Below are 19,406 nucleotides of genomic sequence, written 5' to 3'. Positions count from 1 at the left end.
GTGTCATGAGAGAAATAGAGTGCCACTTTCTCTTAACCTAATGATGGATCACAAAGTGTGGTCTAAAATGTTGATGCAAAAATAATTACAAAATCAAATCCAACAACATATTATAAAATTTGATAGTTTCATATAGATTGTGGAAATATTTGTGTTCTTATCCCCTTTATAATCAATCTCAAGAGACTTCATAGTCGATACCCTACCTACCTCAATTCTCAGAAGCCCATTTACAAAGTAAGCTACTACATTGTTCTACTTCCTCAAAGTATGACAAAAAGAAATATAATCAATCTAGGACTATCAATTAAGGATTTATCTTACTAGTACAAATACTTACCAATTAGCTTTCTCCAATTAGCCTCCTCCATATGTTTACTATTTCACATATTGAGTGCAACCTAAGTGACAAAAAAATCTAATTCTAAATCAAGGGAGAACCATTTTCTATAGCACAAAGAATGGATATAGAAGGAAAAGAGGAGCACAATACTTCACTATTGTCCCTACCAACACCATTGATTCATGCATGTCCACATTTCCTTCTAGAAGACCGATTGATTTTAACTTTTAAAAATCCTTCAAATGGATGAACCACCTTCATTATTTAATATTTTTATGTTTGGCCTACCTCAATTTCCTTCTTGCTAAGGGGCTAGCCCTACAATCAACAATATCCAGATTCCATATCACAACTAGATCACTGGGATCCATAGGATCACTAACAAGTTACATTTTGAAAGAATCATTACATGAATTATCTAAATAACAATTCTCCATAGAAGAGCACTTATAATTTCCAAATCTTGAAAGATCCAATTTATTTCTAGCCACAAGTTCCAAATGAAAAAGAACCTTCAATTTATTTCTAGTCACAAAATAGTCAATGCTCCCCTTTAGATTTGTGACAAGGAACTAACTATCTCCTGTGAATTATATAAGTTTAATAATTGTATCAAGCATTGATAGGTTGAGCTTTTGATGCAACGATAACCCATCATATTCTAATACATCACATGTAAAAATAGCAAAGCTAGATCAAACATTTATATCAGCTAACCATTGTGAATTGTGTCAACAAACATCCAACCCAATCAAAAGAGTCATACAAAGTCGACAAAGCATACTAAAATATAGGAGTCTAAAGTTGATTATGAGAGGATTTCACACTTAAATTGTTGAGTAGAACTTATGTAAGAAAAATAAAAACCTAAAAGTTACACTGATAACTTCTAAAATAGCCTTAGTCCTTCAAGCCTTCCAAATAATCTATTTGTTGCTCCTGATTTCAAATTGTGTTGCTTTTTCTAAAATTGTGAAGCTGAAAATAAATCTCTCTCCCCCCTCAATATCCTCTTTCCAAGAGTCTTTTATGCTATATAAATAGCATTTAGACTTAAATTTATTTATGTTTGACTGCCTCTATAAGGATCCACTAGCATTTAATATTTCACAATATGACATTGTTTATTTTTAAATTTTATAAATGGCTAAATATGTTTTGTTTACTCCATTAATGTAGTAAGAATTAAACATTGCATGTTAGATAGTTTAACTATTTTCTACTTTGACTTAGATAATTATCTTGGAAAAGTTATTAATTTTCCAGTATGAAATTAAAAAATAAAAATGGGGCTATGACATTTTGCCTTTTTTATATAACTATATTATATTATAATATATATTAGAGCATCTAAGAAAGAAATTAAAAAGAGTGAACATCTTTTCTGTTGAGTCATTTTTATATGATGTTATTATGTGATCGTTAGTCCTTTCTCAATCTTGTAGCATGTTTTCTTAAGAGAACTATGTTTGAAGTCTACGTAAAGGGAGTGTTATAGGAGCCTTAGGTTATGAAATATGTCAAAACACATAATCTATGATGACAGTACAATTTGCATTCAACTCAATCATCTAAATACAAAGAAATCTAGAAGCATATGATCTCATGCAATTGAACATTCACTAAAATATTGAAGTAATTGTGCAATGCAATACTAGAAACATAGAGTAAGATCATGGTGCAAGATAAGCTGTTGGTGGTTGTTGTCATGGAGAACATAAATCAATTTTTGAGAAAGGATTTGATTTCATATAACAAATTATGGAAAATGAGATTTCTTGGAGTTATGTTGTTGTCGTTGTTTCATGTTGAAACACTATAATTATATCATTGAAGAAATCTATCCTCCAATTATTATTAAGAAAAAAATACTAATGCTAAAAAGGTCCTGTTGTTAAAATTATATCTAAACATTTTAAAGGATAAAATTAGAAATAATTGTTAAAAAATATACTAAATCATATGAACATTTTAAAACCTTTTTTTCATTTATTGACACCTAAATCTTTATTCCTAAATTTCAAGTAAGCAATCAATTTAATATATAAATACATTATACATTAAAATGAATATTTTATATTTATAGGTCTTTGGTTTGTTTCATAAGGCTAATTCATGTAAAAATTGTAGATTAGATCAATTTAGTAAAATGAGGTTTCTTGGAGTAGTGAAGTTGCCTTTGTTTCATGTTGAAACACTATAATTATATCATAGAAAAAATCTATCCTCCATTTATTTAAGAAAAAAAACCCTAGCTCTATAAAAGGTCCTCTTGTTCAAAGTATATCTAAACATTTTAAAAGATAAAATTAAAAATAATTGTTAAAAAATATAATAACTCATATAAACATTTTAAAACCTTTTTTCATTTATTGACATCTAAATCCTTATGCCTAAATTTCAAGTAAGCAATCAATTTAAGATATAACTACATTCTACATTAAAATAAATATTTTATATTTATAGGTCTTTGGTTTGTTCCATAAGGCTAATTCTTAAAAATGAAGTAAAAAATGTAGATTAGATAAATTTAGTAAAATGCATGAATAGTTGACAATTCTTAATTTTTGAACACAAAAATTTCAGCCTAATACTATTCGAGTTCTAGTTCCAAATGAGTAAAACTTCTTTATGAATGGAGACCACAGCAAGAAAAATAAAAAATAAAGAACACTGTATCTCTTAGCAGCTCATTTCTCTCTCAGAAACAGCAAGGATATCAGCATCCCCGTTGAGATTGTTCCATAAAAAACATGACCAGCAAGGAATAAACAATTCATGTATTGCACCATCATGGGTTACAACCCATGAGCGCCGCCTATCTTCCAATGATAGAGGAGTTGAAGGAAGGATAACTCTCTATAACACTGAGAAACACCTTTCCATTGTTCGCCGCCCTGTGATTTGCTACTGGCAAAGGCTTTTCTGGTATTGCGGGAATGACAGCCTCTCCCACCAACATCTTCAATGCCTCTGCCATGCTCGGTCTTAATGCCACATTAACATGAGTAGACAAAATACCCACCTTAACAAATCTATCCATTGTTTCCACCTCTTGACTCTCATGAATTCTCCAATCTATCACTTCAACTGCTCTACTTGTTTCCAGGAGCTTCCATGCCCAATCAGTAATAAGGTATTCAGTCGAACATTCCACAGAGATATCTAGAGCCCTTCTGTCGCTCATGATTTCCAAAAACACAACTCCAAAGCTATACACATCACTCTGATCTATAAGTATTCCATACAGAGCATACTCCGACACCAAATATCCACGCATCCCGCATATTTTTGACACGAGATAGGATTCCCCTTCACTCGCCAGCCCAAAATCAGCAACATAGGCATTCATGTCCTCATCCAGCAAAATGTTATTGGCCTTTATATCTTTGTGATATATCGCTGGCAGAATGCCGAAATGTAGATGACATAACCCCTTTGCAATCCTGATTATAATCTTCTTCCTCTGCTCCCACGTCAGCGTTCTCCTGTCGGCATTTCTAAAACTATGTTGATCGAGGTTGCCATTGGCGAGGTAGTCGTAAATGAGAAACCACTGGAACCCCTCTTTGTCGTCACCACCAACGCTAAAACCTTGCAGAGCCACCAAATTCTGGTGGCGAAAGTTGCTATGAATCTCCATCTAGTTCCAGAAATTTGCATCATCATCAACAAAGCACTTCTTCATTCTCTTCACGAAAATCATCCAACCGTCAGGAACTTTTCCCTTGTACACCATTCCAAAACTCCCCTGCCTGATTAAATTCACGCAACTGAAATCATTCGTGGCTTTCTTGATTTACCCTTCATTAAACCAAACTACACCCATCTTCGACTTCACGCTGTTGATCAAAAGGCTTTTGTTTATTAATCTCTTAAAATGTTTGTGCTTTGTCCTCGCCCTACACTACTAATGAACGATTCCTATAATGCTCATAGCCATGGCGGCGCCTACATCACCATGATCTTGCAATGGTTGAGAATATAGCTGGCTTAATGATGGGTAAAACGGCCTGTACCAACATCACCATGAACGCCTCCATTTTCATCGATATTTTGAATTGAGAATGTTGTCGCTATATCAAGTTGCTATAGACCGAGTCTAAAAATGCCCTTTCATGTTTGTAGTTTCATCTTGGATGCTCAGAATTATCCCCAATTTCGTTTCAAGTGGGGCATAGCAGCTGAACAAGACAAGGTGTCGTAGCAAAATACTTGAATGTTGGGCTTCTAGGGACAAGTGTTCTTCGCTTTTCAAGATTGATCAATGATCGTGTTGACCATATTGATGGATGGTAGCCACTGACTCTATAGAGAGGGAATCTGTTGGCTTTGAAACGGCATTTGGAGTATTATACAAAAGAGGGAAGCTAATGTATTTTCTCTTAACCAAGGTTGGAAGATTTGTTGAATTGTAAATCAGCTGGCAGCCACGCCCCCCTCTACAAAGGATCGAAAGGAAACAGAACTATATATTCTATCACAAATTGCAAAGAGGCAAAATGCAATTACTTTGGATCCATGCTTGAGATGTAAATGTATTTAGTTAGGGCTCATTTGGCAATGGGAATATCACTGGAATAGGCATGTGTATCTCTATTTTCCATTTGGGTGCAACAATGTTGAATTATGAATAGGAATACAATGGGAATAAGTGTTCCAATTTTGTCCAAAAAAGTGACATACGCAATTCCACCTAAATAGGTGGAATAGGAATTTTTATTCCTATTCCATTTATTACTTTGTTAGAAAATATAAAATTATAGGTCTATGCCCTCAAGTTTACATTTGCCCAAACTTTTGTTTGTTGCTCATTCTCAGCTCACGTCCGTTGGTAGTAGGCGAAGGAAACTTTTATCCTCCATTTTTACCAAGTACGGAGTAGGGTTTCATTGCTTTTTGAGTGCAGGGTTCATTGTTATTCTTTTTTATGTGATGTGTCTGAATACAATTGTGTAGTGTTGTTTTTTACGGCATTGGCAAGAAGTTTCTACAACATTTGAAGGGCAAAGAGGAGTGGAGCCCACAATAAGAGTGGGATGGTCAGATTTTGAGGTATGTAGATTGTGTTGTTTTCATAACATTGCATTCAATGAAGCCACTTACCTTCTATATTCCTTTGGTGCAAATACGGTGCGCTGTTTGTTTGTTTCGAACATTATTAATTTGTTTTTTATTTCTGCATTAATAGTATTTGTAGATGAGTTTCAAATCTCATTTTTATGTATATATTTTGTTAATCTTCCTCTTGCAGACCCCAATGGACATGGATAGAACAAATCTAGAATGTCTCCATGGTATATGCACTTTTGATGATTTTTATCCTTGCTACTTTATCCCTTATTTCTATCTATCTTTCCATCTGAATGAGCTTCATCTAGGTGATGATTCAATTCTCCTCCTATCTAGTTCCTCAAGCAACTCTTTTTCGAGACCCAATAAGCTAGTGCATGTCTTTAGCACAAATGGGTATATTCTACTACTAAGCTCTAAAACTTTTTGTTGCATTTGACATTATAGTATTATTCCATTTTCATACAGTCTGTATAGAGCATAATGTCTAATCATTACATTCCATTAAAATGAATCTTTTTCAAACATTTTTTCAATTATTTGATGTACACCTTCTGCACTTGCATACTTACTATACATGTCTACTACATTAGTTCCCAGAAGAGGGTTTTGAGTAAGACTTGTCAAAACATTCTGCGCATGGACTTTCTTTACCTAGTTCTAATATCTTTACAAGCTTCTAATAAAGTAAACAAATTAACATTATAGAGTTATATTTTTGTGTATAGATATTGCAGTTCTCGAGTTTTTCATTCGGTATAAGTAACGACATGATTGTGGATGCAATGGTGAGAGCATTCTCTCTTCGAATTCCTCTTTTTATTATTATTTCTTATTAGCTATCCATATTGGAACTCATTGTATTTATTTCTAATTGGGATCAATCATTTTCTATTCTTCTCTTTGGCTAATCTTAATATATTCTTCAATTTCTAGTCTTTAAATTTTTGCCATCGAGATGGTAGGATGAGGATGGAAGATCATGCTCTAATACTATTTGTGACAACCCATCTTTGAACCTTATAAATATTTCCACTTGAGAAACACCCCAAGGATATTTCTTATTGCTTATCTTAAATAGGAGTTTGTTCCATGATTTTCTTTTTTGTGTATCTCTAATTTTCAAAAACAATGAAGAAACCCTAATACTATTTTTAGTTCTACCACAATAATGTTTTTGTTGCCTCTAGTTTTGGATTTTAGGAAAAAAAACCTTACACAAATTTCATATTATATCTGCAACTTCTTATATTTCCAAGTGACATAATACAAAGGCCAAACACTTGTAATGTTCTATAAATACTTAATGTGGTTTTAGTATAGGGTCCCCAACCTAATAACTTTATTGGGCCAAAATTGTAGCTCATACAAAAAACTATGTTAGTTTTGGTAGGAAAGTGCAATGAAGAGTAGGATGAGCATAACCATCTTATTGCTAGCTAACTCTCTAGTAACAAGCTAACTACATGTGTCAAACACTTTGTGCCCTTTTTTAATGCTTTGATAATTTGCATACAAACCCATCATGACTCATATAGTTATATCCCATCATGATTTCATTGATATTGATGGAAATCCACTTTCAATTGCATAATTATTTTTATTAAGCTCCATATCCTATTATAAAGTTGACATTTGGGGCATAGTAAGAATGTGTAGATTATGTATTTCAAATAAAAGCTTTTTGATTTTAGTTGTTTTTTTTGGAAAATATTAAAAACTAAAATTTTAATTGGGGGATTTCACAATTGGGAAACTGACAAAAGTTATCATTGTATCATTTTCCAATTTCATTACCTAGTAACCTGGACAATAACATGATCCTGACAAAGTCTCTATGGGAGACACTGATCAGCTCCCAATGAAATACAACCATCAAAATCAAGAGCTCAAACCAAATGAAGAAGATACAGTCCAATGAGGCAGATAAACCCAGGGGAAAAATTGATGTTGATTGCTACAGGTATGAAGGACCTCTCTCATGGCTACCATAAACATTAACAATTGTTACTTTTAATCTTTCTGCATAACCCTTGCTCTAATTTGTAGATTAGGTGACTAAATTCTAACAATGCTCAGGGTGTCCTCATCATAATTATAACCATCTTCTTTATCTCCAACCTTGTTTTCATTGCCTTTGTTACTATTGACTACAAAGTTAACACAATACAATGGTAGGTACATGTAGATCAAAGTTCCTCTCTTGAAATAGTGACATTTATCACTTCCAAGGTTCGTAATGGATGGGTTACAACCGCATTGGATAGTTCAAGGAAGCTTATGTGAGATGTCATAGTTTATTGCTGGAAACAAATTTTTTCCAAGCTTCTACTCATTGTCCCTTATTGATTTTCTAAAATTTTGAACATGGCATTCCTCTCTAAAGAAATCTACAATATAACAAACAAAATCTCAATCTAAACTAGCAACTATTCTTGCTTCAGATTTAAACAAAATGCAAAAGATAATCATGTAATGAGAGATTAAAAGGAAATAAACTAAGTTACCACATTCACCCACTAAAGGCCAAAGTTGAGAGTCGATTTGGTAAAGTTGGGTACACTTAGCTTCTCACATGGCATTCTTCTCACTGCATTCCTTGTGGTAATTTTCAATGACACAGATTATTTTTGCCACATAATGAGACAACCACATATGCATCTTTTGATAGGTTGATTTGTTATCCTTAATTGATAAGCATTGTGTTTTTTGGTGTAAGTCATATATATTCTCATTAGTTATACTAATAACCCTATTACTTATAGTTGTAGCTAACTATCGTTGAAGACTTATACTTATTTTCTTAGTTTAATGGTTGGATATTTCGATCAATTCTAAATTAATTTGCCAAGTAAGTATTCACTAGGCAATGCATTCCAAATGTTGGGTAATGGGGAATCCCTATGCCCCATGTTTTTCATGATTTTGATATGTCAATGAGAACACAAACAAATTGAATTTACATCTTCCTTTGTCCTCTCCTAATGTAACCCAACTTCTAGGCCTCAAACTAGAAGGTGCTGATGTATCAAAATGATGATGAATTGATTCTTGAAAGTTGTATTTGTTCTCCTACATTGTATCTAACTCTGTTGTTTCTATATCTTTTGTTGCTCCTCTCTCCAATTCTAGAAGATCTTTAGTAAGGAGGACATATATTCCATTCACCATATGAATTAGAATCATCAAAATTGATGAACTCTTGTGAAATTAGTGAATGAACTGTATTTTCCAAATCTGCATCCTTTCATACTTGACTTTGAAATCAAGCCATTATACACCCTACATTCCCAAATCAAATCCTCTGTTGAAATCTTCAAAAAAAATTATAGAGACTTTTCCCTCATCAAGTTCTCAATGATCATTTTAATCAAAGTTTTAAAAAACCATAAAACTCTAGGCAAGACATGACACACACAATATTAGAACTCAAAATGTCTGAGCATAAAACCTTTTCATACACAAGAACAAAAAAACTGCTGATATGCCAGCAAAATACACCATCAAAATATCAAAAATATTGTTCATATGCTCTTATTTGTCTAAATTTTTCAATTTGATAGTAAAATTTTATGGTCACTTGTATGCACAACATCAAAGGTTAAATTCTCCCATGACAAGTAGAAGAGGAGTCAATTGTCATATTGAAAAGGATCTAAGTTAATATTGATCAACCACAAATACAAGAGACTAAATGCCAATTGCAATTAATCAATTTTTGGTAATAGAAATTAATCAATCATTCAATCTCAATTTAAAAAATAAGCTAAACATGATGATGCTCCAATTCTTTTTACAAATGCCCATGAATCCATGTGACTAAAATAGTATCCAAACGTATATTTGCACTTGCTGGCTAGCATAATTGATTCTAAAACTAATTGATATTATTGATAGTTTATTTGTTCTTTTCCTTGTAATAACTTTGCAGTAATGTTTTTAATACCACATACAAATTATATGGTAATATCAACTAATAACTCCATTAAAATTTTATATGGTGTTTGATGGATTCTACTAATGATATACAAGTTTACGGAAGCATTGTAGGAAGATCACGCTCTTGCATGTACTTTCCATTTTTCTTGTAGCCCAAGTATTATTCATAGTAGCAGCATCAGAAGATGCTAGAGGACACAAGTGCAAGCGAAGAAGGGTTGCTTGTCCTTTTCATAAATGTATTATATATTACAATGAGATAGATTTCCATGACCAAATATGCATGACTATAGGAGCATTCTTCAAACTTGCCAATATTCTAAGGAAAAAAGGGAGCATTAAAGATACGATAAACATAAAATTGGAAGAACAACTAGTTATGTTGCTACATACTCTTGGCCACAATCTAAGGAATCATAAGATTGACCATAACTTTGGTCACTTAGGAGAGATAGTGAATCACTACTTCCACAAGGTCTTGAAGGCTATCATATTGCTCCATTCCAGTTACTTTTTCCCCCCTTCTTCAAATAGTCCTCTAGAAGTTATTGGGAAGGACCATTTTGATCCATACTTCAAGGTAAATCTCATATTGTCATATATTTTGTTGCTTGATTCTATTGCTACATATATGAAAATAATATTTCTTACACTAGGATTGCATTGGAGCAATTGATGGAACCCATATACTAGTTACCATTGATGTGGACAACCTAGCAAAATATCATGATAGAAATATAATGGGTGTATGTTTGTTTGATTACAAGTTTCAATATGTTCTTGCTAGTTGGGAAGGGTTAGCTACAGATAGTTGTGTTCTTGCTTCAGCTCTGTCAAGAGTAGATCCACTACTAGTTCCCCTAGGTATATTAAATCATAATTTTAATGATAATATAGTCATTAATGTCAACCATAGTTTTTATGTTATTTCCAATCTATAATATTATTTTTCCTTTGTATAGGAAAATTCTATTTAGTTGATGATGGCTATCCAAATGTTTCTGGATTTCATGCCTCTTATCGGTGTACATGGTACCACTTAAAAGAGTTTTGCAGAACCAACCCAATCAATAGTGTGCATGAGCTATTTAACCACCGACACTCCTCTCTTAGGAATGTGATTAAGCACACATTTTGGTATTTTGAAGCAATGTTTTCCTATGTTGAAGCATTTGACATCCTATAGTATCATGAGTCAAAAAAAAGATCATGTTAGCATGTTGTATACTACAAATTTTCACTATGATAGAGGATGGTGTTCCACTCGATATGGAAATTGAAGAGGATGATGATTGGGATGGGATAAATCTGTCAATTCTTTAAACTTATGGGATGACTCAACGAGACAGAGATGACTGGGGATATTTTCAAGATGAAATAGCATGAAGGATGTGGGAGGGCTATAGATCTCAACATTAGTTGTTTTGTATCAACATTAGTTGTTCTTTTTACTCGCATTTACACATTTTTTCCTCACTTTTGAACAACTACAATACTTGAATTGACACTTCATATAGACTATTGATTCATTAACTTTGATATTATGAATTATGAATTGCAAATAAGAATTATTGTTATGCTTTAAAACTATTGATTGAGTGATTTAAAACTGTGATTTATGAATTACAAATTAGAATTACTGTTATGCTTTCAAATTGTTGATTGAGTGATTTAAAACTATGATTTATGAATTGCAAATCAGAATTACTAAATTATGCTTTCAAATCGCTCATTGAGGGATTTACAACTGTGATTTATGAATTGGAAATCAGAATTATTGTTATGCTTTCAAATTTTTGATTGAGTGATTTAAAACTATGATTTATGAATTGCAAACTAGAATTATTGTTATGCTTTAAATTTATTGATTAAGTGATTTAAAACTGTGATTTATGAATTGTGAATCACAAATATTCTTATGCTTTAATTTAGAACTCTTTGGAACCTATGTAAAATAAAAACTCCAAGCTATTTTGTATCCACTATTTTAGAACAAGTAGTTGTTTTGTACTCGTTATTACAAACAACTCATTACTTATTGCAAGTTTTTCAATAGTATAACAGTTACTTATCTCAAAGCTGAAAATATCTTTTACTAATCTATTGACAAGTATACATGAGGATGTTTGTATGCCCCCCATTGGTACCCTCGTTGCTAGTTACTGTAGAAGTCCAAAAGTTGTATGGACTAGAGAGATGGAGTGAAAACTTCTAGATTTTCTCCTTGAGCATGTTACTCTAGGAAGGAAAGCTGAAGGAGGTTTTCAGAAAGAAGCATGGATAATGATAGAGAGGAGATTCAATAAAGAGTCAAAGTTGAATCTTGGAAGAGATAACTTTTAAAATAATTTGAAAACATAGAAGTCACTGCATAGAATAATGAAAGAGATGGGAAATAAAAGTGGGTTTTCTTGGAACGAGACAACTCATTGCATGGATGCCAAGGACAACGTATGGGATGAACTTTTGAAGGTAATGTCCTCTTCAAAGTCATGTCCTATTCTAATTTCAAACAAATATCTAATTATTTAATTTTTCCAATGTGTAGATAAACAAATTTAGGATTGCAAAAGTGTATAAGAGGTAGTCATTCACCTATTTTAATGATCTAGGGATCATTGTGGGAAATGACACGATGGAAGGAAATGTGGCTACAACGGTGCAAGATGCTGAAGATGGTAACCTCTTTGATGAGGTTGTTGATCTGGGTGGTGACGAGGAAATTAATACATCTCTGAATGTTGTTGATGATTTAGATGAAGATTACCTTTAGTCAAATTAGTCCACTACATCCACTAGAAACATTCCTTCCACACCAATGATAAGGAGGCCAAAGAGGAGGAAGGCAAGCATGGACGCTTCTTTGGATGTAATATTTGAAAGAATCCATGTGATATAGGAGGGAATCAATAAGTCTCACACCATCAAATTTGATAAAGAGGATATTAAGAAAGATGCTACAAATTTTGTTTTTTGCCTTGAAAGCCATCCCCAAAATTAGTCGAGAGACTATGATTATCGCATCTGATAGTTTTATGCAAGAACAAACAAGATCTATTTGGTTCTTTGAGATGAATGACTCAGCGAGGGAAGATTCTATTAGATATAAATTTGGACGATTGTAATGGCTTTGTTTGAAAGAAATATTTAAATGTCAATTTTATTTTTTCTTTCAAGCTAGAAGAGGGTGTCATACTTTTGTATTGAACTACTGATCCAAAAAGGATATTGTAATTAATTTTTGAAATCTATTTATGTTTCATGTCATTTTGATATTGTAATAGTTGTTTCAAACTATTGTGACAAACTGTGAAATCAAATTGCTTCACTTGTGTGGATGTTGAACATATGTATAGCATTGTCCATTGTTAAAAAACACAGCAACAACACTAAAATGTAGCTTACCCTATACAATCAGAACAACACTACAAATGAACTCACACTTATGCTTGAATTGTAAAGGCATCTCAATAGTAGAGCAGTATGATGTTTTTATTTAATCTTTTAGATTATACCACAATTTTATAAGGTGTATTGTATTAAACTAGATTCATTAAAAGTCCATCAGTTTTGCTAACTAGTCCTTAATTTTAGCCAACTACTAGAGAACACAAACACTATATTCTGTAAAAGCCTTAATGTATCTATAAAAAGAATTTAAGGCATCTCAATAGTGCACCTATAAATTTTGAAAGGGTTGATTCCCATTTTAAATTATCCACAACTCACATGTACTAAACTATAGCAGATTGGATGGCTCTCTCCATGCTAGAAGTAAACAAATTTCAAAGTTCTAAAGAGTGTATTCTCCATTTCCTAGGAGAATTGTAAAGCTCAGTTACTAAGGCTTGCTTCACATCGAGGCCTCCGTGATTCATGAAGAGTTCATGGAATTTTGCTTTGTTGTAGTATGCCTAATAAAATATGAGCATCTGAGGAAAAATAAGTTCAAGTGAACTTTATTCATCATAGTGGTATAGGAAATTTCAATATTTTCCTTTAAACTATAGGGGAAGTATGATAAAAAAAATAAAACAAGGTCTGACCTTACTCAAAACATATAGAAATAATAAGGACATTTATCTGGAAATTCACACTATGTCTCTACATTACTAAAATCTTGGTGCGATTCATGTGTGGCAAGCACATAAAAATATGGTATTTTCAAACCCTTGTGTGAATTGAACAAGAAAATAGAGTACCCATTTGTGAAGTTATGAATAAAAGCCTTGAGTGGGGTCATGGCTCCAAGGTTGCTTTCTATCCTCAGCATGAAGTTTCAGCACACTTATCAGCTAAATTCTCCCTTATTTTTTATCCTATTTTAATTTTAAATACAGTCCTCTCTAGCTCAATAGTTTATGTTTCAACAAGAAATTTACAAGGAAAACATAGGCAACCTTCACAAACTCACACTTCAGTTGTTTCATTTTTCAATTTAGGGCATGACAGGTCTATTAACAATGAACATGCATATGAATTGATTGTCTATTTAGACCTTACTATTAAGAAATTTCAAGCTATCCTTAATCTTGTTTGACACAGGAAGATAATCTCTCTCTCTCTCTCTCTCTCTCTCTCTCTCTCTCTCTCTCTCTCTCTCTCTCTCTCTCTCTCTCTCTCTCTCTCTCTCTCTCTCTCTCAACAATTTGAAAGTTAAAATTGTTATTTAAACTTACAAAACTCACTACTTTTGGAAGAATGTGAATAAAATAACAAAGAAACATACCTAGTTCATACATCTAGAAGTAGTTCTCCCAATGTCTATTCCAATTCCAGCCATACCATGTAGAATCAGAAAAACACTACCCTGTAGCTTACAATAGTGACCAAAATTGTAAAATGAAATGCTTGAAATCATTAGAGACAAATAGTAGATGTGAACTCAACACCTGTTAGAATAAAAACAATATCAAAGGCTGGAGTATTTGTACTACTAAACTATAACACACTCTCAAAATTAGATCCATTAAAACCAGACATACATTCATACTAGAATTAGAACAACATCAAAGGCTAGAGTATTTACTACTAAACTATAACACAATCTTGATTTCAGATCCATTAAAACCATAGACAAAAGGATCCAATTGATTCAGCTTTGAGTTATAAAAAGTGACTAGAAAAAGTTCAAATGATCATATAAAATATTTAGTTGAGGTCATTATCATTTTATAAATTGGATTCTTCTATAATGAATGTATGTAAAATAATATATCTTACTAATTGAATGTTTCATTTTATTTGTATTTGTTCATATTTTATATAGGGTTGATGGATTTAAATTTCCCAATGTGTGAGTGTGGTTTTGGCCATGTAGTATTGAAGACCTTGTGCACAACAAATAATCCAAAGTGTAAATTCTTTTGTTGTCCAAATGGAAGAAAGGTTATTACTAATTTCTGTATATGTTTACATTTTTTGTATCAACTAATTGTTGTGGATACTACAAATTTAGATTTTGTATTGCAAGGGGACAGTGGTTGTAATTTCTTTCAATGGGTCGATGATGTCCCAATCACATCTATCATTGCTAAATCTGTAGCACATGAAAGTACTAATTACAAGTTGTGCAGGGTTCGAGAGAGGGAGAACATGTTTCTTTGAGGCATCTTAGGAATTATGATTTTTCCAATCTTACTAGTTTTTTCGGACCATATGCGTAAATGTAGTTAAAAGTCAAAGAAACTATTGTACATTGTAATTTATTTTATGATTTTGAATAGAAATGGTGGACATACTTAATAACAATTTGACTATTTTGTTGTTTGGAACTCATTTCTGGTCGTATTGTGGTCACTAATTCTATTAAAATGATGAATAAATTATATTAGTTTCATTACCATTTCAATTGATTGTGTCTAATTTATTTATTTTTAATTCCATAATTTAACTTCACTCTAAAAAAAAAAAAAATTTAAATCTTTAAAAAAATAAAAGTAATCCAACTCATTAAAATGTATAATGAAAAAAATATTAAAGAACAATAAAAAATAATCTTATTCCAATATTTCTTTTGCACAATGAAACAAGATTATACATATTCCCAATCGAATTATGGGCGAACCAAACTCAGAAGAGGAATACATATTCTGATTTTCTATTCCTGGAATAACAAACCCAGAATAACTATTCCTATTCTTATATTCCTATTCCGCTTGTCAAAAAAACCCTTTAAGTGGATATGAAAAAAGGAATAAGTGAATAAAATGCAAATGTAGGATTTGGTTTCGACATTTGTGACTATAAAAAGTGGTGAGTTTGTGACTACGTTTCATGAATTCAAAAAATATATGTGAATATGGCTCACTAAGACTACTTTACTTAGCTTTTAAGTGTTTCTAATGTGGATTTCATTTTGATGATTTGTGTTTTTTTTTTAATCTTTTTAATGTATAATTTTTTTATTAAATTTTAATTGGTTATATAACTGTGTATAAGTTTTTTCAATTGTTTTAGCTTATCTATTTAAAAATATATAATGTTCTTATTTTCTATTGTTAATTACATAAATTTCTAATTTTTCTTAATTAGTAGTTGCACGCTTTTGTACTTTTGCAATGATAAGGAGATAGGTTCTTGATTAAAAAAATTATAGGTAGGTGCTTGATAATTTAAAAATATAACCTCATGTAATAAATCCAATTATATAAAATATCTAATTAAAAAAATCTTTTAAGAAATCTTTTAAATAGAGGGAAAATATTCTTTATTTATATTCAATTTATAACAAATGATTATATTTTTTAAAAATCTCCACTAAAAAAATTGTTTTGAAAATAAATTGGAGAAATAAAAATAAAAATATTTTAAAAATAGCAACCCAATTACATCCTCCCAAAAATATCCTATTGGCTAAATGAATTATAAAAACTAAAAATTGGTATTTAATAAAAAAAATAGCAATTTTCATCAAACACAGTGGCGAGCTCGGAGGGGTTAGTGGAAGGGTAGGATGGCAATGCTAGTTTGAATGTGAAATTACCAATTGGAAAATGGCAATGGCGAGCACGATGTTGGATGTCCAAAGGGATTTTTAGGGGTGTCTTACCTTGCTACAAGCTTTATTCCTAACAGTATTATGTTCCCAAAATCTCTAGGAGTTTCCTCTAAATTTTCCTTGAAGCATGTTGTTATGGTGACTTCAGCTAGAGTGTCTGAGATTGTGGTCCCACTTTCCTCATGTGTTGCTTTTGGTTCTAACAAGGGGAGGCCCATGGATCCTTTGGATGTGGACTATGGGGACCCTATGAATGGGACGCTCAAGTGGTAATGAAAAGATTGGGGGAGATTGTTTGGGGTCACCATGAATAACATACCTTCATTTCCTGTCGAACCTATCAAAGTGGGATGCTAGAATAGGTAATTCTTGATTTATTTTTCATACCCTCTTCTGGATTCTTCTATTTCAGTTTTGGAGTTGATGCTTATAGGTAAGTTTCTTGAATCTTGTCTCAATATTGAGGAAGTCCATTCCCATGTTAAAAAATGGTATCTGAAATGCCAAGTTGAGATTGTGGCTCTTCCCAAGGGCTTCATGTCCTTTGAATTCTCTAATAAACACAATTGTAATCAGATTATTTTCTAGGGTCCTTGGATGATTGGAAAAATGGCCCTATCTTTTAGAAAATGGGCTCCTGAATCGACCTTTGAGGAAAATTTTTTTCCCTTTGCCCTAGTTTGGGTCAGACTCCCTAGGTTACCTTTGGAGTTTTCGAATGAAGTAATTTTTAAAGGCATCATAGCTTGCCTTGGTCAATTGGTGGTTGTTGATTAGTGTACAATAGCTAGATCTAGGCTAGTCTCTAGTTGTATTTGTGTCAATGTTTGTAGACTAGAAAAGTTGTCATCTAGTATAACAATTAACTCAAAGCAGGGGCTACTCAAATAGGAGGTGGAATTAAAAACCCTTCCCTTTGTCTATTTTATTTGCAACAAGATAAGTCATTAGGCTAAAAGCTATCCTAAAAAATTAAAAGGCACCTCAACCTCATCTTCACCTTGGACAAAAAAAAGGAACATGGATCCTAAGCAGGGTCCTCTCCCCAAGAACTCTAAGGTGGAGATTTCTAGTCAAGTGAATCAAAGTATTCAAGTGCATCTCTAAAGGTAATGGGTGTGGAGGATTCTATTATGGGTCCCAATCTTGCTAGAGGGATGTTGCCTCAAAGACCTCTAAAATTAGGTAACCTCTCCTCTAAGGTTGTGGCTAATACTTTTGATACTGAGTTGCAATCAGATTTTATGCCTTCTTAGAGGGTGGGTCTTTTGGAGGAGGGGGTTCTATTTGAAGATGGTTTGATGGATCATGAATCTAAGGAAGAATTCCCTAGGGAACATTTGGCAAGATTTTTTAGGGCCCAAAGAGTTCGTTGACGGTGTGATGGGTTCCCCTTCTTCTAATGTGCTCATCCAAAATTTCCAAATGGTGCAACCTAGACCTTTTGTTTCGAGTGTAAAGGTAGTTGTGGACTTTTTGGAGCTCGAGGTTTAGCTCTGGAAGCTCTCTAACTCAATTGAGATCCTTTATAAGGTCCCAAATACTTGTTTCTCTCTAGAGGGCTAGTGGTCAGAAGTGTCAGTTAAGCAGAACTCTTTTCTTTCCTCTTATGAGCAACCTTGGCAATTTGTGAATAATAGGAGAAAAATTTAAGCAATGAATGTCTTCTTTTGTCAATAAAGTGACCATGAATCTTATCAAACCATGTGTGGGAGGAAAGAAATCAATTCCTAGCAAAAAGAATGAAAAGGAAGCTCGAGAATCACCTAGTAAGCAGGGTATTGTGGCTGGAAAATAGAAAACCATTTAGGAGATCTGCTCCCCTTATTCTAAATCAATATTTTTTCTAGAATATTAGGGGATTGAATACCACTCATAAGTAATATTTAGTGAGGAGTATGATTTGGGATCATAAATGGGTATGTGCAGGATCATGGTCAACCAAACTATGGCCTTAAATGGCAGTGAAAAACCAACAAATCAGGGTTATGTCAACTTGACACATAATTTTAAAGTGGTTTTGGACTTTATATCAAAAATTTGTAAGAAAATAATCTGTAGGAAATTGAATGTAGTTTCTAAACTACTAGACCTTATTTGGAGAAAAAAATATTTAATTAGTCAAAAGTTTGGATATTAATGTAGTACTGCAAAAATTTCAAGCCAAAAATAAAAAGTAGGTGTAAGTCTAACCACCTTAAGCAAAATCAAATGATAATATTTTTAAATATAATTATAGATATAAAAATTTGACACATGCCTGAATGTGATGCATATTATTGGGTATTTTTATTCCAAAATAATAATTAAATATGAATTTTCTACTAAAACTTTTTCAAGAAAAAAGACACCCGTGTCTGACCACCTTAACTAATTGAAAACTTTACCAAATTAAATTTTTTTCTCCTTATCCTAAGTGAAGCATAGACTGTGACACAACTTTTGGATTTAAAAAATGTTATATCGTTTGAAAGTTATAGCTATTTTTTAATTAGTATGTCAATCAGCACTTTACAATCATCTTCATTGAAAATTAACTAATAAATACTTATCCAACTTAGAATTTGATAGCAATTATATTCATGGAATCTCGAGGGTGTTATAAAAATACCCTTTTCATTTCATTCAGTTTTGATGAAAATAACATTGTCAAATGGCAACCCAAAGTCTAAGTGTCAGTGAAACCCTTCTCAAACACATTTTTTGGGTTCACCAAATAGGCTTGGTAAATATCAAGCCTAATCAAATTCCTGAACTCAAATCAAGTATCTAATTATTGTGAGTTTTCCAATTGCAAATATGGAGGGAAATTTGAGAGGAAAGATTTTTCAAATGCAATTTTGGAGGGAAATTTGAGAGGGAAACTTAAGAGGGTTTTAGAAGGAAATTTATTTGGGGAAAGTGTGGACATTAATATTATTATTACATATGATTATGATTATTATTATTTACAATTATTATTATATATGATTATAATTATTATTATATATAGTAATGTGTATGATTATTATTATTAAATATAATATAGTTATAAATATCATTATTAGTATT

General features: G+C 32.2%; 1 pseudogene; it reads right to left on the bottom strand.

The window, feature by feature from the left end:
• Window positions 1-3,161: 3,161 nt before the first annotated feature.
• On the bottom strand, window positions 3,162-3,986 carry LOC149555306 (putative receptor-like protein kinase At1g11050 pseudogene; annotated as a pseudogene).
• Between the last annotated feature and the right edge of the window lie 15,420 nt (window positions 3,987-19,406).

Source organism: Cupressus sempervirens, chromosome 5 (genome assembly GCF_028749045.1).
Source record: "Cupressus sempervirens isolate cs-2001-9-10 chromosome 5, ASM2874904v1, whole genome shotgun sequence".
In the NCBI taxonomy this organism is placed as follows: Eukaryota; Viridiplantae; Streptophyta; class Pinopsida; order Cupressales; family Cupressaceae; genus Cupressus; species Cupressus sempervirens.
This window is presented reverse-complemented; position numbering and strand designations above follow the sequence as displayed.